Source organism: Pinus tabuliformis, chromosome 1_1 (genome assembly GCF_031772625.1).
Source record: "Pinus tabuliformis cultivar Carrire ecotype Pingquan chromosome 1_1, CPIR1, whole genome shotgun sequence".
Lineage (NCBI taxonomy): Eukaryota > Viridiplantae > Streptophyta > Pinopsida > Pinales > Pinaceae > Pinus > Pinus tabuliformis.
The window spans coordinates 159,244,110-159,271,379 of record NC_142297.1 but is presented as its reverse complement, the minus strand read 5'-3'; the positions used below and the strand labels follow the sequence as shown (position 1 = coordinate 159,271,379).

The window sequence follows — 27,270 nt, the reverse complement described above, 5'->3', positions numbered from 1 at the left end:
AAGGAGGCTACATAGCCATTTTTGGAAATTCTGAAATGATTGGAGCAGGTTTCAGAAGCATTTGAGCATTGTAAACACATATTTTTACACTTTTGAGCATAATAGAGAGGCTCAAGCCATTGGAAGATGGAGCAAGGAGATGTAGCCCAGGAGGGGTGAACTCCTTTATCATGTGCTTGTTGTAATGTGTTTTTGATGATGTTCTAAATATGTTTATGTTGTTGTTTAATTTCTGATTTATGTTAAATTTCTCATAAAATTTAACATAAAAACTCTTCATTTCACTTGCGAAAAATTCATGAATCCTTAAGCATAATGAAATCATTTTGTTAATAATTTGAGGAATATCTTAGCACTGCAAACTAATGTTCTAAATCATATCAATGATCGATTTCATATAAGAGGTTCAAAACAGACTCAACGAGCACAACTTTTTAGCTAGCCCTCCTTCTAGTGCCATTTTTTTTTTACGATGCTACAAATCTATTAAGCAAGGGGTTTCCTCGATGTGAAGTCCCAATTAGACCTCAAAACATTTGGAGTAGGAGCCCCACCCAGAGTATCAGCCCAACTACCATGTATCCTTGTTGATTTTCCTTGGCTACAAAGTTCAGCACATGAGAGTAATACACAATTATTTTTGGATCAGCAAGTGAGTATGCCTTGTGAAATGTTCAGCTATAGAAAGTTTCAAAGTCCTTCTACTGAAAGGGAGGAGAAAAGTGGGCACTTTAAAGACAAGTAATATTACTAATCTAGAAAAGGAACACAAACATATACATATGAATGAATCATTAATCAACCAGCAAAATAGTTCACAAGGAAGCAACGATTGTTAGAGAAAATACAACACACCTTCAACAAGATAAGTAGAAAAGCCACCGAAATAGTTCAATTTCCTCGGTACAAATGAGAAAAACATAGATCACAAACATTCAAAGAATAGTCTTATAACATTCACGACATATGCATGAAAGTGTGCTGGCTCAACGAGCTTCTGAATTAAGTAAAAGTTCCATATATCAAGACAATGAACACCACTAGCCACAATAGTGGAGCAGCAGAGCAGTCACTCGCTCCTCCAAAACAAATATCTTCCTCTCTAATTCGCGGTAGGAGGAGTCAAGGTGAATTTTCTTTTTCATGAGTAATGAGGGTGTATATATAATGAATGAGGTGATCATTCACATCCCCTGTGGCTCTTGGACTGCGCCCATGATTGTTTGACTTCTCAATGACCTTTCAACTTCCTACATGACTTTTCATATTACATGGATGACTCTTGGAATTCCACTTTACATGACATTTCTCCGATGTTGAATTTATATAATGCACAAATAATGTGGCAAATAATGAATCGTGACATGACATGACATGACACTCGTGACATGGACTGCATGATGATGTGGCAGTGCAAAGCTATCCTTCTTTCTTCTTCTTTCTTTTTGGTCTTCAATAAAATATGTATCCAATACTTCATCTTCATGAGAGATATTCTTTGTTCTTCATACCCACCCTCGAAAGGGTTGTGAATCAGATGGAGTCTTCATGTGGTCCTTATCTTTGGTCTTCTGTTATAATCCATTTTTCCTTCATCTTCTTGCGCGATGATCATATTATTTCCTCAGACCCTTAGGTGTATTTTAGCATGGTGTCATTCTACATCTCCTTCTTCATCATGATCCTATCATGAAATAATAGAATATGTGCGACTGCAATCCACTCATGACAAAAGAAAATCAATCTGATAAACCCTTAGCCTTAGATGCTTCATGAAGTCAGTTGGTAGGGATGGAATTGGTGACTGATTAAGTGACTAATTCAGGGACTACATAGTTCTAGAGGATAATGTCTAGGTTTGAGTCTTAAGACTACGTAATGAATAGTTCAGGATGGCCAAGGTCAAGGGATTGCAAAGTTGAGGGACTCAAGGACTCAGGCTAGAGGCTTGAGCCTTGAGACTGCATAATGCGCAATTGTAGAGGCTGGGCAGAGGGACTGCTTAGTTGAGAAACTCAAGGGCTCAAGCTAGAGGCTTGAGGCTTGAGTCCGCTCAGTGTGTAGTTCTCAGGGTCTAGGTTAAGTGATTGCGCATTTGGGGAAGTTAGCAGTCAAGCTTAAGGCTTGATGTTACCAAATGCATAGTTGAAATAGGATAATAGGCTAGGAGATTGTGCAATTGAGGGGTTCAAGGGCTTATGGTTGAGGCTTGAGGTTTAAAATTACCCAATGCACATCTCTAGAGGAAGAAAAGTCTTATGGATTGCGTAGTTGTGTAGCTCAAGGTGTCAGGATGGAAGCTTGAGGCTTCAGACTGCGCAGTGCATAGTTAAGGCTGACTGGGAGGAAACAATTATGCAGTTTTGGAGCTCAAGGGTCAATGTTCGGCATTGTGAATACACAGTGCACAATTCCAAGAGGCAAGGTTAAGGCTTGAGGATTAATACTGCGCAATTCAAATTTCAGGAAGGTTGAGTGAGGTCAAGTTGCCCAAGACTGAAATTTTCCGGATGAGGCTAAGTGTGGAATCAGTGAGACCAAAGTGAACAAAGAAAAAAATTGAACATGACCACACACTTGTAATAATTTAAGACAAAACATTGATCACTCAAAATACATGAACAACATACTTCCCTCAATGGAACGACATTGCAACAACTTTCGCTAGGTGCGACACTAAAGGTACACTTGTGCGACGACAGTGACGATACTTGTGTGATAATGCATAAGAGTTTTGGAATGAATGTAAAACATATCTACATTTATAGAGGGAGTTATCATCACCAAAGTTACCCTTTGAAACAATCTGAAACTCCACTTTACACGGTAAACGACACTTTCCATGCCAAAAGAAAACATTTTCTATATAAAGCAAAAAGTGTGAATGATGCTTGTGATATGTGAACAACCGACAAAAAAACACATACCCGAGCCAAGATAACATGAAAATGCCCCAATTAGGATGAAAGTAAGAAAAGGTGACAGTCAAAAACATGAAAGTGACACTTGCAAAAGTGAGTCGGGGAAAAAAATAGTTCAGAGAACTCACCGAAACAAAAGCAGATTCACAACCAAAAGTGAGAGAAACCCAATGAAAGCACACACTGTCTATCGACATGGGTTGATCATTGCATAGGAATAATGTTGATGGACTGAGCTATGCCTATACAAGTTTTCTTAAAAGAGTGTGCTCATGAACTGGTTGCAGACTGAGCACATGTGAGTAGGTGACTTTGACTCTTATAATACAAGAGGGAGTTCAAAGACTTGACAAGCCATCAACCAACCAAGGAGTGACTACAGAACCAAGCACAAGATCCCTCGTAGGCTCCAAAATTCAAGTGTAGGCAAAATTTTTGAGCGTGTTTGTCGCAGTGACAACAGAAAGATAAACTAAATAGCTTCAAATCCTTGCATTGGTATAACCAGAAATACAGAGAAGAACAGGACAAGAAGTGAAATAGAATTAAGATACTAGCGCAGAGAAGATAAAGAGGAAAATATAGAGTACAAACAAAGCCAAATAAAATCAATAACTTAGAATTGAAAGCCCAAGTAAACTACCAAAGTGAAATTTTAATTTATCCAAAGTGAAATTTTAATTTATCTGGGGATTGGTGTTTCCTTTCATGTAGTATCTTGAAAAAGAACAAGTTGAAGCCTATAAGAAAATGGAATGGTTGATGTGAAAAAAGATGTAGCTTGCAAAGAAAAAGTGAGATTTAAGCCTATTTTAGGTAGGATTTGACAAAAGGTGTTGTAAAAAGGAAGGGGTGCTTGCATTTACATCATAACAACAAAAAATGTAGTTTTCTCCCTTTGTGGGTTTCTACCTATATCTGGTGTCTACATGTGTTGCCTATTTGTTTGTCTTTGACTTCATGGTTAATTTTTTAACAACTATATAACTCTTTTAAATTGTAAATAAAAGTTAAAAAGTTGTTAAAATAATTCAAAATTGGTCATTTCTAATAGACACAAACATTGATTCACCAACCCCCCCCAAAGTAATTTCCTAGTTTCCAACATATAGTGGATTGACCTGATAGTTGACTACTTCGTTGATTATATTTAGTTATTAAATCCTTTAATGGTTTTCCCTTGAAGCTCTAGAGGTTCGATAAACCAGCATAATGTTAGCTCTTCCTTTTTCTTTTCCATTCCATGTAAATGATTGATTTCTATTGTTGTATATCAATCATTTACATGTAATGCAAATAACCAAGGATGAAATGTACCTTACACCCCATGAGTGCTAAGGAAGATAGAAGACCTATTGCAACATCTAGAATATTTTCTCTTGATACTCCAACTCTTTAGTCTCGACACTTGCACACATACAAAAGCAAACACAGATGATCCTTTTCCATATCCAAAAGGAAAATTAGGCTACAAATTAAATGTAATCATGTGAAAAAGAGTGTAATCTCATAAACATCAAAATATAGAGGGAAATCAACTTTAAATACATATAAAATAGAATTAAAATCAATAGATAGACCTTCTAGTGTTGAGTACTGCAATCCTTGCTCCTTAGGCTTCCTTTTTTCACACATAAATGAGGTTTATTAATGCAACACGTATGGGCCTAGTCTAGGCTTTTTACAATATATAACTCTCTTACTTCTTCTCCTCTCCTTTCAACCCTGAGAGAGTCTCATGATAAGGGCCTTTCATATATCTGTGAGGATGTATCAGGACAATTAGGGTCAAAATAAGTTAGGCTTGAAGGCATATGAATTGGGTGGAGACAAGTCATGGATAGACTTGATGGCATGTGAAAACAAAGTACAAGTCATGCACGAGTTTAATGCTTAGTTATGATATTTTCCCATCTCACTAAGAACCTTCTTCTCAATTATGAAATAAATATTATATCATAATTATGAACTTGTGAAAAAACAATCAGCCCAATCACATCTAATAACTTCCTTGTTAGACTGATATCAACAATAATAAGGTTGAAATGGGATGCATTCTAACCAACAACTAAGGTAAGTTGAACTAGGGTTCTACTTATTGCAGTGGAGTAATAAATAGGATAATAATAGATGGACCCTAATGCATGAGGTTAGAAGAGAAAATGATGGTTTAAATGCATTGAAATTAAGTATCATGCAAGGAAGGACTTGGAATTAAGGGATCAGATCGAAGCAACTTTGACACCTCAATTGTAATCATAAGTATATCATGTATCAGTCATTGAAGGAGCACCACATTCCCCTTCACTTTTTCCATTTTGAAGAATTTGAGTAGCACACAATATCTTGAGTTGAGCCATAATTGTAGGTATATGTACTAAAGCCCTCATGTCATCTAATTGATGTTATCTTTCCTTCCACTCGATCATTTTTTGTTGAGCGCCTACCATTGAAACACACCCACATGTTAGTATGATCACATTCTCTTGTAGCCATGTTGCAAATATTTTCTTGGTGGCCCTAGATATTACATTTGAATATGTTGGAATAGACATAATTTACACCATCGAGCAATTTTTGCCCCCATAATTCAACTTTTAGGGCCTCCAAATGTATCATGGTTTCTCCTAGGCATCTAGGTTGGCAACGATGCACTTGATCTCAGGAAGGGGTTGGTTCATGGTCAATTATTAATATAAATTGAAAATAGACATATGAAAATGATGAAGGAGGATGAGAGAAGTACTTGGTTGAAGTCGAATGTTGATTCATGCCATCCACAATCTAGGATCTCAATCCAAAATTTTACGGGTAGGGTGGGGTTCCTCCACAAATTTGTTTCACATTGGGAAACTTTTCAAATGAGTTTTGATTTGGCCTCATTTCACATATATTAGGACCTTAGTAGAACTCCAGTGGGTTATTCAACCTTAATCCTATTACCGCTCAAACTAGCAAGGGGTCCTAAAAGGGCACTTGCTAGGTCAAGAGAAACAATGAAGCTAAAGATCATTGTTACCACAACTAAAGATTCCTACTCTTTACGGACTTTAACCGATAGAAGAGACCCAATATAGAGAGGATAACTTATGCAGGATAGATCAACTAAGATGGATGTGAAGTGATCTTGATGATCCTTTCCTAGGAGAAACTCAAGAGTGGGACTTGCTTGTTTTTTAAGCAAGGTGTAAGGTTTTCTAGGATAAGGGAGTAGGGATTTGAGGGCTTGGCTTAGGAGATGTGACTTATAAAGGAGTTTTCTAAACCCTAAAATCCTTGTTGAACATGGTTTCCCAAGTGGTTTCTAAAGAGTTGACTTTGACACAATATGGGACAACATGGGACCATGTTGACCCAGGTTAGGTCAAGAGGAAGGAGTTTAGCAACCAATGGTAGAATTGACCTAAACAAGGAGGAGAAGGGGATCAAAGAGGTGGTTTTCACTTAAAGGTGCTAAATTATCTCTATGAAGAACTAGCATAGGGAAACATAGGGCAAAAACAATTCTCGAGTTTAGGGCTTGGGATATCTCACAACCCTATCATCAGAATTCCCTCAAATTTGGAGGAGGCCTAGGAAACACAACAACTCAGTAGAGGCCAAGAGATCAAAGTTTTTCTATGGGTGGGTTATCGAGAAAATGATGCCCTAGGATCCCGAATGTGGCTAGACCTAGAATAAAGGAGGAGAGGTGAATAAAAATGGTTTTGTAAGTGATAACCTTATGGTAGACCAATGCATAATCCTTTGGGGAGATTGGAGTCAAGAAGAATATGAGAATGGACTTCATTTCTAGGTCAAGGAGGCTTCAAGGACAACGTTTCTTGTCATTAGGGAACAGGGGAGTGACCTTAAAAGCTTTTACACTTTGTTTAACAAGGTAATATGCCTTGTGAAGATAAATTTAGTCATAGAATTATCCCTAAGATAATTCGTTCAACATAGATGGCCCATGCATAAAGAGATGCTATATAGAAACATAATCTCGCAAAAAATGAATTTAACAATTAGCCGTAGTATAGAAAAAATGTCATCATCAATGCATATGACAAAGTAAAAGAAAAATAGAATTAAATTTGTACTTACATGTAAGAGAGTATATCCAACCATCAATAAATGTTCCAATTAAGAAGCTCTAAGATAAGAAAAGATAATCGTTACATCAAAATTCATCCATGCTCCAAAATTTCGTCCACCAAGAAGGAATAGCAAAAATATCAAGAAAGATACTTGTCCAAACCATGTGATGATGAGAAATAAACTCTCATAATATGTATTTATACACTCCCAATGTGTTCAATTTAGCTACTTGAGCCTACATTAGCCCCTAAAATAAAATAATGTCCAAATAACTAACTTTTGGTGACAAGCCTACCAAACTAGCTTATAAACAAAATAGAAAGCCTTGCAAGAGGTCAAATGATCAATAATACATGTTGTTGGGCCTTCTAAGAAGCCCGATGAAGTCCATAAGTGCCATAATGATGAATAGGACTTCCAAAAGTAATGGACAAGGGGTTAGCCCCTTGTTCTCCATATAAGAAACCTGTGATGCTCCCATTGATTGTGAGGACACAGAAGTGACCTCATGGGTTTCCAAGTAAGTCGAAGATGATTGTAGAACTTCTATAAGAGCTCTGATAATGGTGTAAGTGATTCCATATCAATGTACAAGTCTTGGGTCATCTGCTAAGTGCATCATACAATTGTGGGGTTGGCTAGGCAGAGGTGAACAAGTTCCATCTTCCTCGTCCAATAGGTGAATCTCAAACAACATATGAACATCTCTAGGGACTCATCGAGTGCTTTGTATTGTTGTGGAGGCCCATAGCTCTCAACACACACCCTACATGTGGCAATGTATCCCTTTGGAGGGTTACGACCCCATATAGGGAGACCAAACCCAAAGTGGAGAGCACCTATAATCCTACATAAGATCCAATATGTACCCTAGTCTTCTAGTACAACAAATCATCAAGGAAATCAAGTAAAATAGCTTACACAAAATGGCCAATAGGTGGGGACTTCATAATGGCATGCCCTTCCATAGTGTGCTTTGGCATGTGCTAATGTCTCCAAACTACCAATGGGGTTAACTAAGTATCCTATTAGGTGGATTTTATTTCTAAAGGGGATAGTGTGTCCAAGGTACATTATTTAAAGGGTGGTGGCATGTGAGAGAGAGATTAATGGAGTAGGGAATGTCTTGTTGGGAAAAGTATCCAATACGGAATGACCCTATCCCACTCTAAGGGTGATAGTACCTCAGCAACAACCGAATGCAAAGCTATTCGAGATTACTTCTTTATGAGATGTAAGAGAGGGGAGAAAGAGATCCACTAACCGTTATATTCCGCTAATGATTGATCCAATCTTCTCTCTTTGCTGCTTGCTCCGAGCTCCTTGCTCTTTCACTGGCCCAGCTACACCAAGATCCTGCAAAATGACAAGAGAGGGAAACTACAAGAAGCATACATTCATAATCGATTCAAGGATTAGAATAAATCAAATATACAAGTATCAATACGCCATTGAGACACATGCATATAGAAGAACCTCAAATGCTTTATTAATGGAAGAAGTAAAGCTCTGAGAGTGTTACAACCATAAGAGGCCCAATCCAGCAACACCTCCCAGCAGAAAGAAATCTCCTCTTCACCTCCTTCAAGCAAATCACCCAATAGTTCTATACTCAAACCAACAGCACTTCCTTACATTCACAAGATTCCAGCCTCCCTAGACCTCATGAGAGAGCTCTATATATAGGAGATTTGGAGAAAGGATGAGTCAGCTTGAGGCTGGCATGAAGCTGACTAGTGTCCTCTCCCACTTCAGTTATTCTTCAGTTCTTGAGTCCACTTGGAGGTTCTTGCTTCCACTTGGAGATCTAGATCCTCTTACTCATCACAAGGCGAATTCCCTGATCTAAGTGTCATTTTGGAAGCTTCCTGGGCATTTGACACATTGAGGAATGACTGTGCCACTTGGCCAATCTCGCCCAGCGCAGGTAGCCTTCATTAAAGTTGACATTCAGCGCAGGTACAGAGTGGAGCAGTTGACATTCAGCGCAGATGCTCAGTGGAGCAGTTGACATGATCCAAAATTAGCTTGTTTTTGAGTGTTTTCAGGTGGAGAACTGATATTTAGTGCTGTGGTTTGCTGACCTTGTTCCTCTAGGGGTAGGAACAACCTGTTTAGGGACTTTGGATCCCTCAGATTATTGACATTTCATGCTTCATGCTGTAAGGCACAAAAATGTCTATAACAGTTGCCCCCTAAAGTATGAGGTCGTTTATCGGGTGAAATGCTTTATAAGGAGGATCCGAAGTTCATTCAATCGCTGAGAGGTGACCAGTAATCAAATACAATACAATACATTATTTTTCATTCTGTTTTCATGGTCTAGCTGAGGCGGGCATTCCCATGCTCAGCTTTATAAATTCATTTTGGTACATAGAACAGACGATCGTCTGATGGTAGACTGATAATTCTCTGCTTAAATTATCATCCTTTGAGTAGGATGATCATCTGCTGCAATGATGTACATGTCAAATGTCTTTATATTTCTTGAATATATATCGCAGCCTGGATGAATGAAACTAGATCCGGGGTCTTCAAACTCGTTCGATCTTCACTCTAAGTACAAGTCGATCCATGTGAGAATTACGCTGAAGTCGAACATGGAAAGACATTGCTTGATTATCGGTCAATAATGTAAACCGTTAACAAGCGCGAGAGGAATCACCGATAATGTTAATGACCCTCAAGGTACTGCAGTACAATTCACGTGGTGTGAATAGAGGACTTGGCGTCGAACACCACGCAAAATCTTCTGGTCGAAGGTCATTGATGTATACCTGTCGCCGGAAGTGAGAAACTTGCCATTGAGTCCTGCAAGCTTCAAAGTACTGGGGGGTTTGTCCCTAGATCAACTTCTTGGATAATGAGCTGAAGTCGACAAGAAGCGATCCGTTAAAGGAGGGCCTTAATGAATCCCACATCAATGACACGGAACGGAGCTAATGATTCTAGTGGAGGTGAAACAATCTGTGAAATATGATTCAGGGTGGCGATCATGGGTGGATGAAGGATAATGTATGGCAGTGGATGGGACACGGTTGACTCTTTCTGAACAACATCTCTTGAACATATAACGACACTGATGTGATGAATCAGTAGCATTACCCCAAATGTGGATGGTTTGGCGAAGACCATGGTGATGAGACCGGTGAATGAAACAACCCAACCCGATACGATACGGAGGACAAAGTGTCATGTTCAAGAGCGACTTGCTACCATTAAAGCTTTGAGGTTCTCCCAATTTTTCCCCAGTCATTTCTGACCAGTACCTCTTTATTTTTGTCAAGCTTGAGGAGGATAACATATGCTTGTTCTATAACCTGTCCTTCGGGCAAGCCCATCGCTATGTTTTAACGAGCCTAGCGATAGGGAAACTCGTTCTCGTCTAAAGACAAGTTTGTCGCTATTTAATCATTTTAACGAGTCTAACGACAAGGAAAACTCGGTCCTTTTCATTTTTAGAGAGTCTGAAAAGGTACAGAAAGTTAACTCCAAAATTCCTTTTTCGTCATCTAATCCCTTAAGTCCGAAAAAGTATAAAACAATACAGAAGGGATGAGTTTTCGATAACTTTAACGAGCCGAATAAAACAAGCGCTCGACCTTTTTGTGCAATAATCCCTCAGGTCCAAAAAGATTAAAATCTAGAAGAGGGATAGCTCTTCCGGTCAATTTAACGAGTTGGAAGGCCAAAACTCGGCAAACTTTTCACATTTTACGAGTCAGGAGAAAAGAGCTTAAAGAAGACTCGTCTTTTGAGGAACAAGTGATAAACAGGGATAGTAGCAGATTCCAGGTACAGGTTGGAATTTTCTAATCATGGCAGTGTCACAAGGATGGCTAAGTGAAGTCACTCTTCGCAGCTGTTCCTCAAAATGGGTAAACAATCATATGGAGGTGAACGATTGGCCAAATGGAATGGAGGTGGCGGGTGCAAACACGACCAAGGCTTTTTATGGCTAATAAATTTACGATCACAATGGTTATTTACCGGGGTATGTTCATTTTTTAATGAGCTTGACTGCTCAATCTTATGTTTATTTTTTAACGAGCATGAACTATGTGCTAAAACTGCTGGGATCTCGCTTTTCTATTTTTTAACGAGCATATATTCCGCGGTAAAACTGCTCGATAATACCAGTCATAAGATAAGAAATGTCTCTTGTGAGATAGCTATTTTTTATGGAGCTTTATCTCACGAAGCTATGCTCCTCATATCCTTTCTTTATGCAAGTTTGGAAACGGCTAATCCTACGATTTTAAAGGGTTAGACCTACAGGTTTAAAGGGAGGACCTAAAAATTAAAAAAATAAATAGTCGTCCCTTGCTTGCACTCCAAAAGGCTGCATGCCCCCAGGTGTAAGGTATAATTTCAAGGCTGCCCCTACTTATCCGATAAAACATTTGTTTTAAAGGGTGAGGCTTGCCTCTTTCTGGTTACCCAAAGATTGTTTTGTTAACACCATCAAACGAAAACATCTCCTCGGCACTGTCTACCGAAGTAGACAATGGTGAATGACCTTTGTCAAATAAGTAACCTTGACAAAAGAATCCTGTTCCAGAACAACCCCTCTTCCTTCTTTCGGACGGGGTACGGACTAGTCATATTCTTTCGCGGAAATTCTACCTTATACCTAGGGTTTCCTCTGCCTGAAGCAGACCAGGATGCATGCCCCCTGGGTTCCAGTCCCATCTTTCTGAATCACTCGCATTCATCGGGAAGGAGGACTGGGGGTGGAGACATTTCTTGGGTGAATAGACCATTCAGGGTTGGTATTTGACTATTTGCGATGCGTGATCCCGGAAATGAAAGTTGGTCTACGAGCTTGACCATTCTTCCTTCGTGTGGAAAACACATTACTCTAAAGAGTGAGGAGACTATAGCTCCCATGCAATATATATAGTCTCGTCCAAGGAGTAGGTTATAATCCAAGGGTCCTTGAACAACCATCACGTTCATTTGAACGGTCTTCCCTTTCAATGTAACAGGGACATTGGGGAGGATCCCTAATGGTCGACTGGTTCCTTTATCAAAACCCGAGAGATTTCTTATCTCAGGCAAAAGCTCCGGGGAACCCAGTGCTTTCGAAGCAATAGAGGAAAGGATACTCACAGATGCCCCTTCATCAATGATAGTTCCAGCCATTACTATTCTGTAGATTCGGACCATGATTCTGAATGGTATACTGGCTGGCAACCGGGGTCTGCCTAGTTGGTTCCAATCAAAGGATACAACCAGGTTGCTTGGTGGTGGGACCGAATATACGGCCGGATATGACCCTGACGATGTCTCTTCCTGCGATAAAGGAATGGGCGCATTTCCCTGATGCTCATCAGAGTCTGTGTTGATGAAAAGAATCTGGATGGTGTCATCCTTATTCTCTTCAGTGAGGGTGTCATTTGTTGGCATTATGAGATAAGTGTTGTCCTTGATGGCAAACCTCACTGATGACAAATCATAGTACAGAAGGTCAGCAGCAAGGAATTGATGATCAGACTATAAGAAGAAGAGAAAGTTCATACACGCAGGTTCGTTAAGCCCAAGTCGCGTGTACACGCAGGTTGGCTTCAGCAAAAGCGCGTGTATGTGGAAAAGTACCTTTGGTCCATGGCGGTTATTCCTTGGAAGTTGTGCCTATGGTTTTGGACCTTGGCGTCTCGGCGGACGTGTTGATCCCTAGTTTTGAAGTTGATGGTATTGGATTTCTATGGTTTTGGCTCTTGGTATTGAACAAGGCCTAAGGCTATATAAGGAGAAGGAAATCATTAGGCAAGTGTATCTGAAATGTCTTGAATATCTGATGAAGCATTAGATCCAGTATGCAGGTTATGGGTTGATGATGCATTGCTTGATCTGAGCTAAGGAGAGATCTCATCGGTTGATGGAGAGCAAGATCTAAGGAGAGATCGGGATCAAATGGTTTGAAATGAACTATCTTTATGATGCTTATTCTAGATCTACATACTGACGCATGTATTGTTCTATAAGTATTATGAGTATGATTGATGTCTGGTACAGCTGCAAGTTATGAGAAATTATTTTTAGATCTGTACGCGGGTTGTCTTTTGAAAAAGCGCGTATACACGCGGGTTTGATTCATCGAAGTAGCGTATACATTGTAAAGCTTGATACTTGAAGTTGTAGATGGGTCTGATGGTTATTACAGAGTTCTGTGTCTGCTCTGTGTTCTGGTGACGGTGTTGTTAACAGGGTTTCAGTGATTCAGAGTTTGATGATTGTTTTGAGCTTCAATAATAGTTATGGGTCCAGTATGAAAATTGGATGAAATGTGGCCTTTCAGATTATGTGTTGTGCTTCAGTGTATCCAGTCTGAAAATTGATGAAACGTGGTACCTGGAGGAGAGAAGATTGTAGGCAAGCACCTACGTACTAGTATCTAAGCTAGTACAAAAGCTGAGGGAGATCTTTGGAGCATTGTAGCAGGTAGCAGCCTGTGTACTAGTAAATGGATCGGCTAGTACAAAAGCAAAGGGGGTTGTAGCTCCCGTACTGGTATAAGACTGCACCAGTACAAATATTGTAAAAGTATTTTCTTATTAAGAAGAAGATTGAGATGACTTGCAGCAGGTGGTTTTCACCCACATTGGGTTTCCACCTTATATCTTTGTGTTCATGTGTGTGGCTTTTGTGTGATGATCTGTTCTGTTATACTGCACCTGTTTACTGTTAATATGGTTAATAATGTTCTGATGCATTTACTGAAGATAAGCTAACTGAATCATAAGATTTCTGGATATACGCTAGTTGCTTTAGACACAGCAGCGTGTACACGCGGGTTCACTTAACTGAAGTAGCGTATATGTTTTTGAGCATTGAAAAAGTTTTATTGATCTGATAATACTGATTCACCCCCCCCTCTCAGTATTATTTCCAACATCATTTGAAGATGAATCTTCAGTGACGGTGTCATTTGAAGATGAAACCTCTGAAGGCGGAACCGTGTCAACTGCCGTTTCGACCTTTGGACTTTCGTCCGGTCTGGATTCAGTAGGTTCATTTTCAATGACTGACGCTTCAGCTGACCACTTGAGCGGGCCAGCTGTATTTTCAACCAACGAAGGACTTGGCACGAGTTTTTTGTATCCAGGAGGAAGTCTCAACGGTGAAACCGGGCGATCTTCCAAAACTCTCTTCGCTTCGTCTAAGAAGGGACAACGGTGGATGGCGTGATCGCCTTTACACAGTTTGCAGGGGGATCTTGCTCCTCCTCTTTGTCTTGAACCTTCACTTTCGCTGGTTGACGATAAGCATTCAAAATGGCTATCAGAGGTTGATGCTCCCGAATTGTGCAAACGAGGTGACCAGTCCCTTAGTATCCGGGGAATACAGGGACAATTTCTATTGAAGTGGTCTCCTCTACATATGACACATGGCGATTTAGGCCCGGTCCGTGCTGTGTGTGGATTTTTGTCAGATGTCTTTTGCTTGCCCCCAGTCGCCTTAGGCTCCTTCTTCTTCTTCTCTCTCTCCTTCTTCTCCTTCTTCTTCATGGGAGCTTGGCTTTTGCCGGCTCTACCTTGCGAAGATGAAGGATCGGAGGAAGAGTTATAGGAAGTAGAAGGCTGGTGGGCAGCTCTAGACTGATCTAACTGTTGACTCGACTGTTCAGGAACCGTGGTGTTTTGAACTACATTGGTTGAGAATATCCAAATTGGTAGGCCAATTGTCAATCCTGGAAGTGACAATGTGGCCATGTGGGGTGCACCAACTTCTCCCCAAGAGGAGAAAGGACTAGGATTTCCATCTTGTGGAATTCCTTGGTTGGGGCGTTCCATGTTCTCAACCTACAGATCAACCCAGGAATAGGAGGTGATTATGTTCCGTTTAAAATAAATTTTATAACGACGCTTTAGACACAACTTACTTTTTCACTTTTTAAGAGTCGAGAAAAAGCTAAAGATGACTCTAGTCTCCTTCGATGTTTTAACGAGCCCGAAGTGACAAATGCTCGGATGGAATTTTTCAGTTATAGAGTTTGAAAAAGGCCAAAAGAAACTGCTCTGGAGTTCTAGGCAGAGGGTGTGCCAAACTTTTCGCAAAACCACAGAATGCGTTTTACGGTACGAGTGGTCGATCTTCGTGAATGCTGTGTTCACTGCATTGCGATCAGTAGGGCGGCCGACATGGTTTCCTATGGATAAAGGCTTTGCTCCTATAGGGGTCTCCCAATATATACGCGACGGTACGTGGGAGCACAAGTCCGTATTGATACTTATCGCTTCACCGTGGAGGAATCACCCAACCACTCAACGCTAAGATATCACGTTTAACGACGCCGGAACACGTCTCTAGCTTAGACCTCTATGTGTTTGCGTTATATTTCAATGCGTTGTTATGTAAATTCAATTTATTTTAAGGTTGATCTTGTTTAGCAGTTTGCCTTTATGGATCACCACAAGATGTATAGTAACACTCCTAAATGCAGTCTAAGATGATAAGCAAGCTTTTCAATCTTTCAACTTTGAAAATGTTAACTACTGAGGGAAAAGAAAGACAACATCTTTTCACACAGATCATAGAACACACACTAATGCACTTTTTCCTAAATCAACATGCAAGCTGTCAAAATGTACATGCACAATGCAGGTATTTCTTTTCTCTTTCTTAATGTTTGTGCGATACAAAAAGAAAGCTGTTGTATAACTTTGAATTCAATTTCAAGTGAAAGCAAACAAGCTTGTCCAAAATCAAAAGACACCTTAAGATTTACTTGTTTCGACACTAGAAATACATAAATTCAAACCATATGACGAAAGCAAAAGCTCAATCAGCTATGAACAACAAATAAACTAACTCTTAAGATCAAAACGACACTTAATCACAGGTCTAGATCTAAGAGGCCACAGCGAGACTAGTTCACTTTCGTTATGGGAAATTGTAAATGATATAAGAAATACACAAAGAACAAATACAGTTTCTTTATACAACTGAGGCGGAATAGTGGCAAGGAAAGTTGGTTTCAGATAGGTACATTGACTGGTAACAGGTTGCAAAACAGGGGTGAAAACAGGGCAAGAAACAGCAGGAAACCCCAGTAGCTCAAGGCAACACTGGTTCAGCGCAGGTGGTACACTGTCAGTTTGACCTTCAGCGCAGGTAGCCCCTTCGGTAACTGCGCTGAAATGCAGACAGCCTTCACACAGCCTGCACTGAAGAACGAAACTTTCGTTTCTCTCAGTTTCCGGGTCACAGATTGCTCAAAAATTCACAGTTTTTGGCCAAATCAGAAGCTATCAGTCAAGTAAACACTAAGGGATGAAAAGGAGGATGAAAAGCTATCACTAAGAGCTATTTAGAGTCCTTGTGGATCAGCTCTTCAAATCATAAACTTGCCCAGAAACTGAGCTAGAGTAGCTGCCCTCTACTTTGCATTTGAAAGATCCAAATGCAGTTCGATTCGGTACTCCCTGTGTTTATGAAATGAATAGCAAAAACACAAACAACCAACAAGATACGATCCCCAGCGGAGTCGCCAATTTGTTGTTGGGAAAAGTATCCAATACGGAATGACCCTATCCCACTCTAAGGGTGATAGTACCTCAGCAACAACCGAATGCAAAGCTATTCGAGATTACTTCTTTATGAGATGTAAGAGAGGGGAGAAAGAGATCCACTAACCGTTATATTCCGCTAATGATTGATCCAATCTTCTCTCTTTGCTGCTTGCTCCGAGCTCCTTGCTCTTTCACTGGCCCAGCTACACCAAGATCCTGCAAAATGACAAGAGAGGGAAACTACAAGAAGCATACATTCATAATCGATTCAAGGATTAGAATAAATCAAATATACAAGTATCAATACGCCATTGAGACACATGCATATAGAAGAACCTCAAATGCTTTATTAATGGAAGAAGTAAAGTTCTGAGAGTGTTACAACCATAAGAGGCCCAATCCAGCAACACCTCCCAGCAGAAAGAAATCTCCTCTTCACTTCCTTCAAGCAAATCACCCAATAGTTCTATACTCAAACCAACAGCACTTCCTTACATTCACAAGATTCCAGCCTCCCTAGACCTCATGAGAGAGCTCTATATATAGGAGATTTGGAGAAAGGATGAGTCAGCTTGAGGCTGGCATGAAGCTGACTAGTGTCCTCTCCCACTTCAGTTATTCTTCAGTTCTTGAGTCCACTTGGAGGTTCTTGCTTCCACTTGGAGATCTAGATCCTCTTACTCATCACAAGGCGAATTCCCTGATCCAAGTGTCATTTTGGAAGCTTCCTGGGCATTTGACACATTGAGGAATGACTGTGCCACTTGGCCAATCTCGCCCAGCGCAGGTAGCCTTCATTAAAGTTGACATTCAGCGCAGGTACAGAGTGGAGCAGTTGACATTCAGCGCAGATGCTCAGTGGAGCAGTTGACATGATCCAGAATTAGCTTGTTTTTGAGTGTTTTCAGGTGGAGAACTGATATTTAGTGCTATGGTTTGCTGACCTTGTTCCTCTAGGGGTAGGAACAACCTGTTTAGGGACTTTGGATCCCTCAGATTATTGACATTTCATGCTTCATGCTGTAAGGCACAAAAATGTCTATAACAGAATGAAAGGGACAAACCTTGGCCACATGCTGGGGTATAAGGGTAGCTAATAGAAGGGAAGCCTACACTTGAGTATATAAAGTATAGGAGGGAGAAATCATGGTACATTAGACGCATCGACCTTTATTTTTCCACCCTTATTTATATGCCTTTTTCCTTTTACGTTTTTCTTTAACTGAATGCTTGGAGCTCAAGGTATAATAGCATGATGTGTGTGATATAACTATGGATACCCCCTTTAAGGTAGTTCAATTCATTTCCCACTAGGGGTTCGCACAATCATGGGTTGCTAAATGGGAGGCTCATTTAAGGCCAGTAGGAACTAGGGTGATGGCCATGATGATGGGGTAGAGCTTATGTATTGGATTTCTTCCACCTGCTAAATGTGTTTTTTTTGGCAATCTTTTTCATTTTGTGGTACATCTTCCTATTAAATGTGGCCAATTATGTGTTTATCTTTCTTTTTAGTGGCATTAACCTCCACGACATCATTTGAGGCCTGACCGAAATGTGTGGGAAAGGGGAAGGGGGAGGCTAACCCTATGTGGGCCCAGAGGAGGATTCTGTACCTAGGTGGGATAAATAATGAATAGGGTTATAATGAGTGGAGGGGAGTAATATATGTGGATGAGGGAGCGGGACCATGCAACCAAAATTAGAGTTTCCCATGTAGTACCACCCCTAAAGCCCAAAGGTCAGTAAAAGAGATCCCACGGGACTAGGGTCAAAGGTTAACATCCAAAATAGGAGGGGACAAAAGCACAGACCTAGCCCATTTTTTCCTTTGAATCCCCCCATTAATACATGCCCATAAGTGTCGATGATAAGAAAACTACCTTACGCAATTACCAAATGACAAGGCACACCTTTAGGTTCGGGAGTCTCACCTTCAAATATACGATCATAACAAATAGGTGGGGGACCACATGGTTGGTTCAGGTGGCGGAGAAATAGCACAACAAGCTAGTTGGTGGCTACAAAGGGCTACTAGCTGCCGACTTAGGACCATCTTGGAGAAAAATATTCCCCTAGGGATATCACCCACAAAATGGTGGGTAACATATGGCTTCAACTCAGACATGATCTCTCGAAGAAGTGGAGAAAGATACTCGAAAGGGATGTCACGAGAACTCCAACAATATCTTGGTTACCGTAGACCTGTTACCTGCACATATAATATATGAAAAACATGGGGCAATATGCATTCACGACGTCTCATGATTATTATACATGCTTGGATTAGACCCATAAAATCGACTCATAGAAGTAAACTTTCAAATGCAGTTTTTAATTCTAAATGCAGCTAATCTATCATGAGAAATATAATATGACATTAGTTCTAATGCAAATTCAACATGCAATGCATCCTACTCTACCATGCATATGGTACAATGTCAAGTTTCCTGAAAAGGGGTGATACGATTTAACTTGCTCGGCTTAGGCCAAAGTTCATCATTGAGTCTAGCAATGTAATAATAATCTTCCCCAACGTTTCCATGAATCTTGATGGGAATTAGATCTCTATCAACCAAGACCAAGTCCCTGACCTTATATTCCTTCTTAGGCTTCCACTTCTTGCTTATCTTGGGATTTGGTCATTTGAGAATACAAATTTCTTGTGATGGAAGAAGAGGAGAAGACTTCTCGATTTCATGTGTTTCATATTATGGGATTGGTCTAGGCTTGATCACATGAGAAAGGTAGGTAGGCTCTCTATAGAGGGAAAAAGGGATACCATCAGGTTGTGGGACAGTTTCATATGACAGGTCCTGTTGTGCATTAAGAAACCAATTTCTTGGTTGTGTAGAAATTGTGCTTAAGACATTAATGTTTATTACTTATGTCACTTATTTATATGATGTATCGTCAAATGAAGGACCTGAAAGACCTAGTTCTTAACCCTTAATACTTAGGTGGTATGAAAGTCTTAGAATGCCATATGATGATGGATATAAATGCTGAAGGAAGAATGTTTTGAAGTGTTAGATACAATATGTTGTTTTCGCAGAAACTATTATCTGTAACACTTTGAGAAGTTAGAGACAATATGTTGTTTTCACAAAAACTATTATCTATAACTTAGAAGAAATGTAGAAATAGGGGTTTTAAGTATAAGAGCACTCTTTTAAAGAATTTTAACTTCATTCACATAAGTAAACAAAGACATGCAGTTTCATTACTATACTTAAAGAAAAGAAGACATATGATGACACGTAACAGAGAAGTTACAAAATCATACCCAACAATGTGTGGAAAAATTCTGATTCTTCATTAGTCAACAATTTATCAAAAATACAGTAGCCTAGTCTCCAGTTTCTTCAAAATTCGAATCCCCTTTCTATAATTTTTCCTCTTTTTATACATCATGTGACAGTTGATAATCACCAAAACTATCAAACTGCTTAACTATATCCTAACTGTCTAAAGTAAAAATCATTACAAAATATTACATTGGAGGGTAAAAGACACCTCATTCTCAAAAAACTAAAATAACAAGAAGTAACAGAAATTAGAAAAATGATGATGGTTGCTCGCTGTTCGAATATGTAGTTGACTGCTAACGAAGTTTCTTTGTAGATGTTCTGATAATAGTTAAACTGTTTTAACACAACAAACTGCATTTTAACAAAATTTCGTGCTTGGACTTGGGCCCACATATGTATCATAAATGTTCTGATTGGATAAAACATACAAAAACCCTTATGACCTAAATATATATCGGAGTGTTCGGATTGGCAGAAACACAAAGAAACCCAACCAATCACTGTTCCTTTGGGTTTTGGTCATCCGCCTCTATTTCTAGTTATTCTGCTAAAACAACGAAATTGGTTGATTCAAACGGAATATGGCTCACCACGGAATTGAAAATAATTTAGACTCCAGTTCATAAACTTATCGCGTCCAGCTTTTCCACAGACCCGATAGGAAACAAAACTGCAGTTCAAAGATTTCTTGGGTCTGAAATTTACAATAAACTTCGTGCACTTTTCGATGCGATATCCGTTGGATCTCGTCGCTTCTAGATGAGCGGCTATGATTAATCTGGACTTCAATGGATTAAATCACATTATATAAGCCATCACGTCTGTTTCCTGAATTAAACGTCATCCACGTTAACTGCGCGACTACCGTCGAATCGACGTTCTTTAAGCGAACGACCCTGATCAACTGAGGTGTTAACTCCATTTTATAATTTCTCATATCCGATTTAGAATTAACCCTCGTGCTTGTTAACCACGCAACCACCGTCGGATTTGTTTCCTGTCGATTGGATGACTCAGACCTTCTGCTGATTTTCTCACATTCAAAAGCCGTCAGTAAAATAAAACAACTCATTTATTTTAAATTTCCACATTTTCTCTTATTTACATTGTAACATAATATTTGATTTTTTTCATTTTTGCAATAAATCTGAAAATAAAATTAAAAGGACAATGGATGCTATAACATCTGGCTCCACCTGGGGATAGTTCTTTTTCCACAGAAGCACTAAGAACTGCAGATCAGTGCCTTCACCTCGGGCATGAGTTAGATATTGATTAGCCAATTTAAATTCTATGGAATTTGTAGAATGAATTCACTTCGGTATCTATAATGACAAGATGTTTGTGCTTCAGAACTAGAAGTAATGTTTGAGGTACTGCCCATTGACAGGCAGCTCTAAAGATTCACCATCAAGATTCTCCAGGAAGAATGTATTATTTTCCCTCGCTTCAATGATCCTGAATGGGCCATACAAGAGAGGATCAAACTTCCCATGTTTGCCCTTATCTTCTCTTCTAGTGTCCCACCTTAATACCAGGTCTCCAACTTTGAAATCAATCTCTTTGGCTTTTCTGTCAAAAATACCCTTCATCTTTGATTGATACATAATCAAGTTGTCTCTTAGCTTATCCTTGCTTTCACTTAATTCCACTACCTTATACATCCTTCTTATTAGAGCATTGGGTTCTTCTTTTGCCTCCTGAATCATTGCAATTACAAGCTTCACAAGCTAAATTAGGAATAGATCTTGAGTTCCATACGCTAACTCAAAAGGTGATTTGCCTGTAGACCGTCTTGTAGTCACTTGAACAACCCATAGAGCAAACTTTAACTTTGAATCCCAGTCTTTTTGGTTCTCTGCAATGGTTTTCTTAAGGATCTTCATCAATGTTTTGTTAGTATATTCAGCCAATCCATTTCCCTGTGGATGATAAGCTGTTGAATGAGATAAAATAACATTATACTTCTGACAAAAAGCAACAAACTTACTTGAACTAAATACTTGAGCATTGTCTGTTATGATTTTGACTACGCATCCAAATCTGCTGAAAATATTTTCCTCTAATAACTTCATCACCACCTGGTCATTTTCCATTTTAGTAGGTATAGCTTCTACCCAATTGGTGAAATAATCAGTAGCTGTGAGAACCCACTTGTGTTGTCCACTTGAACTTGGGTTAATCTCTCCAACAAAATCTAGTCCCCATTGTCTGAATGGTTCTTCTATGAAGACTAGGATCAAAGGAAAGGGAGCTAACCTCTTCTTCTCAGCAAAAATCTAACACTTCTGACAACTTATGAAAAAATTATATGAATCACCAAATAGGTGGGCCAATAAAACCCTGCCTTGAATATTTTATGTGCAATAGTTTTCCAACTATAATGTCCACCACATAACTTCTCATGATAATCTCTAATGGCCTCGTAAATTCATCCTCTGTTAAATATAACAATAAAATTCCTATAGGATCCTTCCAATACAATCTGCCTTCAACAATCACATATGGTTTTGCTTTGATCTTTAATGCTTTATACTTTTTTCTATCCAAAGATTGAGGACAAGAGAGAAAACATAAATAATGGACTATGTGCTTGTACCATTCTGAACATAAAAACTTATATCTGATTTTCATACCTGGATTTCATTTTTCTTCACCTTCTTGAATTATCTCCTCATTTGCAGGTGTTAGCAAGTTGATTCCCAATGCCTGAAATTTTGACTCTATCAACATCTTTGCCAATCCCTGGCCTTTCACCAGCTTTGTGGGCTTTATGTCCAAGTCATACTCTTGAATCTTGGCTATCCATTTCCCTCTTTTTCCTTCCAGATCAGTCTGGACTAAGACATCCTTTACTGCAACATTTGGCACATAAGAAATGATCTGTGATTGCAACACATAAGTCCTGAAGGCCCTTAGGGCTTCGACCAAAGCATATACCTATTTTTCAAGAATATTGTACTTTACTTCAGCATCTCTGAGAATCGTTCTAAAGAAAGCAATTGGCTGCTCCTTTTCTTCATCATTTTTCTGTAACAAAACAACAACTATTGAATTAGGTGATGCAAATAAAAAAACTTGAAAAGTCTTTTGATAATCAGGGCTAGTTAAAATTGGAGCTGCTTGTAATGCTTCTTTAATCCTGGAGAATGACTCTTTGGCTTCCTTAGTCCAATGTAGTTCATTTTCCTTCTACAACATATTGGTAATTTCTTTTATAATTTCAGCGTAATTAGACACAAATATCCGTAAAATGTTTATTTTTCCAGAAATTTTTGAATGTCTTTCTTACACTTGGGCAAGGGTATTTTCTACACAGCTTGCAACTTTGTTGGATCTATCTTCAATCCATATCTAGAAACAATGTGCCCCAGTAGTTTGCTCTCTTCTAGAGCAAAAATAGACTTCTTAGGATTCAAGGAAAGCCCAAATTTTCTACATTTCTCAAAAGTATTTTTAAGATGGTCCAGATGCTCCTCATCAGACTTAGAGAAAATAGTGACATCATCCAAGTATATCACTACAAACTTATCCCCTACAAATTCAATGCCCATAGCCCTCTGAAATGTTGCACCTGCATTCATCAATCCAAAAGGCATTCGAGCATACATAAAAGTTCCCCAAGGAGTTGTGGATGCAGTCTTTTTCTGATCTTCTTTATCAACAACCACTTGGTTATACCCAGAGAACCCATCCAACATGGACATTTTGAATGATCTTGTTACCTTTTGCAGCACATGATCCATTTTAGGTAATGGATAGTTATCTTTTAAGGAAGCCCTATTGATATTTCTAAAGTCCACACATAGCCTTATTTCTCCATTTTTCTTCCTTACAGGCACTAAATTGGCCACCTAGTCAGAGTACCTGAGTGGAACTATTATCTTGGCATCAAGCAAACTTTTGACTTCTTTCTCAATCAATGGTAAAAGTAGAGGGTTTATTTTTTTAAGTTTCTTCTTAAATGGTTTAATCCCTTCTTTCAAGGGAATCTTGTGCTGAATAATACTTACATCATATGTTTTGAGATCTTCATAGGACCAAGCAAAAACATCAATCTAGTCCTTGAAAACTTAATATATGTCACCTTGTAATTGAGTGGAACTCCATTAAATAATTTGACTAACCTGGGCTCCTCCCGGGTTCCAATATTGTGATCTTGAATCTGCTCATCCTGTGGAATTTTCTTTGAACTTACAGCGCCATCATTGGAGTTAAAAAGTATTTCAAGAGGGACAAGTCCCCTTGCTAGAATATTATCTTCAAACCACTTACTTCTGCACCTTCTGTTGCTTCATCTTCATCTTGATCAATCTCTGTGCCCTGAAAATCTTCAATCATAGTCAAGAATTCTTTAATCTGCTGATCATCTTTAAAAATCTGCAACTGCTTTATATTATCCAGAACAGAAGGCCTATGCCTCATTTCAACCTCATATCTTAGCTTTGGATTAATAAGAGGCCTAAAATTACTAGCAACTACAACCAAAGAGTCTACTAATCTGAATGTTGAAAGCCTCAAAGAAGTTCTCAACCAAATCCCATACTTCATTTTTGTATACCCTAAGCCTAGGGTGTTTTGTTTGACAGTGGTTCTTTATTTGCTTTATAATCAGCTATGAATCTCCAAAAATAGAAATTGACTAGACACCCATTTGTTTTGCTGTTTGCAGAGCAATGATCAAGGATTCATATTCTGCCACATTATTTGTTGCCTCAAACTCCAATTTAAAAGAAAAAGGGAACATATTACCTCCAGGTGCAATTAGAAGGAAACCAACACCTGTTCCTTCTTTGGAATAGGCTCCATCAAAGAAGCACTTCCACACCCCTTCTATTTGTAGCTCTGTATTTACACTGGCTGAAGTAAGTTGCCTCTGGTTATCTTCAGCCAACTCTGCATTGTCATGCAGCACGAAGCAAGAAAAGTCATCTTTCTCTTGGCTATATATAGGTGAATTACTTGCTCCGTTCTTTGTGATTGTCTTTACAAATCTTGTTTCTCTGTACAACCTCCTTTCTTCTCCACCAAAAATTGGTATGACAACATAAGTAAAATATAGCTTCAAAACACCACCCAGTTTAGCCCCCCATGACCTAGATAGCAACATTCCAAACCTAGTAGTTATATCTGCTACCACTACATCCATTACCAAGCTTCTAGCTAGGATCTGGGATAGTGACACCACCATATCTTTAATGACCCCCAGACACTTGACTTTATTTGAATCAAAAGAATACAAGTCTCTGTAAGGTTTAGTAACATGTAGGTTTAGTTGTTTCATCACTGATAATGTCATAAGGTTATGTGAAGCTCCCAAATCAAACCTACAATTATGCAAGAGGAAATCATGAATCAATAAATAAATGTAGAAATGAGGTGTTGACGAATCTACCTCCTCCACATGTGGACCAAAAACCACTATTGGTTTATCTTCTTCCAGATTTACAATGTCATTTATATTTACATTCTCTTTTAGATTAATAAACTCAACAATCTCTCTTATGAAACCAGCTCAAGAATAGATAGAAAAGATAGATCAACGCCTTAGATTTTAGCCTTTTCGAGGGGGCAACCTCCTTTACATTACATAAATGAACAATTCTTGGATGATTCAAATGAAAAAACCTCCTTTCTATATATAGGAGTCTAATGAGTCACAATATAACCCAGCCAACCTAACAATAATAATATAAAGCCACAAAAATAACAATAGAGGGATTCTATGGGACACAGTAATAACAATATGGGGATAATAGGGGCACAACAATATTAATAAGGGATGCAACTACAATAGTAATGGGGTAATCACTAGTATTATAGGGACCCAACATGCCCCTCTCCTTCAAGAAAGTGTTGCCCTCAACGCTTGAATAGTTCTGGATGCTTCTGTATAAAATTCTCATCCTCCCATGTGGAATCTTCAACGGACAAGTTCTTCCACTTGATAAGATACTCCGAAATTGATTGATTTCGTAGTTGTCGAGTTCTTGTTTCTGTGACTGCTTCCGGTTCCAATATAATTTTTCCTTCCTCGTCAAGTTCTGGAAATATTGTTTGAATTGGGAGCTTGTTGCCTATAACCTTCTTTAAACATGAAACATGGAAAACTGGGTGCAATTGAGAAGCTGCAGGAAGCTCCAATTTGTATGCCATAGTACCAATATTTTGAAACACCTTGTACAGACCATAATAATTTGGTGATAATTTATTATCCTTCTTAGCTTACTTGAGGGACATTTGCTTATATGGTTGTAGCCGTATGAATACCCAATCAGCTACATCAAAACATCTTTCGCTGCGATGTTGATCTGACTGTTGTTTCATTCTATTCTGTGCCAACACAAGGTTATCCTTTAAGAGTTGGAGGACTTGTTGTTGATGTTCGATGTGATGTTCCACTGCTTGAACCTTAGAATTTTCTTTTAACTATGATGTGATGGATGGTGGCTGATATCGATAAAGTGCCATAAATGGGGTCATTTTTGTTGTTGTATGGAAGGAAGTGTTATATCACCATTCGGCTAGAGGCAACCATTTGACCCATTGTCTGTTTATCAGATACAAAGCAATGAAGATATCCTTCCAAACATTTGTTTACTATCTCAGTTTGCCCATCAGATTGAGCATGATAAGATGAGCTATGAGCTAACTGAGTACTAAGACAAGAAAATAATTATGTCCAAAAATTTCTAGTGAAAATGGGATCTTTGTCACTTACAATAATCTTTGGGTTTCCATGTAGCTTTTGAATCGTTTCCATAAATGCAGTAGAAGTTGTACTAGCTTTAAATGGATGTGATAATGCACAAAAGTGTGCATACTTGGTAAGTCTGTCAACTACCACCATGATGACACTCTTTCCCTCAGACTTGGGTAAACCTGTGATAAAATCCATTGAAACCTCCTCCCAACGTTGGCTTGGAATGGATAAAGGTTGTAATATACCCAGTGTCTTAATTGTTTCAACTTTATTTTGTCGGCAAACCAAAAATTCTGCCACAAATTTTTGAATATCCGATTTAAGGCCGTCCCAAAAAAATTCCTCCTTAACCGTGTGGTAAGTTTTAAAAAATCCTGAGTGCCCTCCTAAGGGAGAAGTGTGCAATTCCATAAGAATCTTTTGTTTTAGTTGGGAATTCTTACAGAGGTATAAGCGATCTTTGTACCATAAAGAATCATTTTGCTAGCTAAATGTATTAGATGTATTGGAATCTTGTTGTAACTTTCGAATAAATGCCCACACCTCTTCGTCATTCTTCCATTACTCCCTTACTTTGTTTATCCAATCTGGTTGGATAATAGAAATGGCGCACAACAATACTTCCACATCCTCATCCTTTCTTGAGAGTGCATCTGCCACCACATTTTGCTTCCCTTTTTTGTAGGTGATTTCAAAGTCATAACCCAACATCTTTGTGACCCACTTTTTTTGCTCTTCAT

At 38.9% G+C, this 27,270-nt stretch overlaps 1 protein-coding gene across 10 annotated transcripts in view; it reads left to right on the top strand.

The window, feature by feature from the left end:
* The window catches only part of LOC149212079 (MADS-box protein SOC1-like), a 420,374-nt gene that overhangs the window by 294,290 nt on the left and 98,814 nt on the right, over positions 1 to 27,270 (top strand). The window lies entirely within an intron of this gene.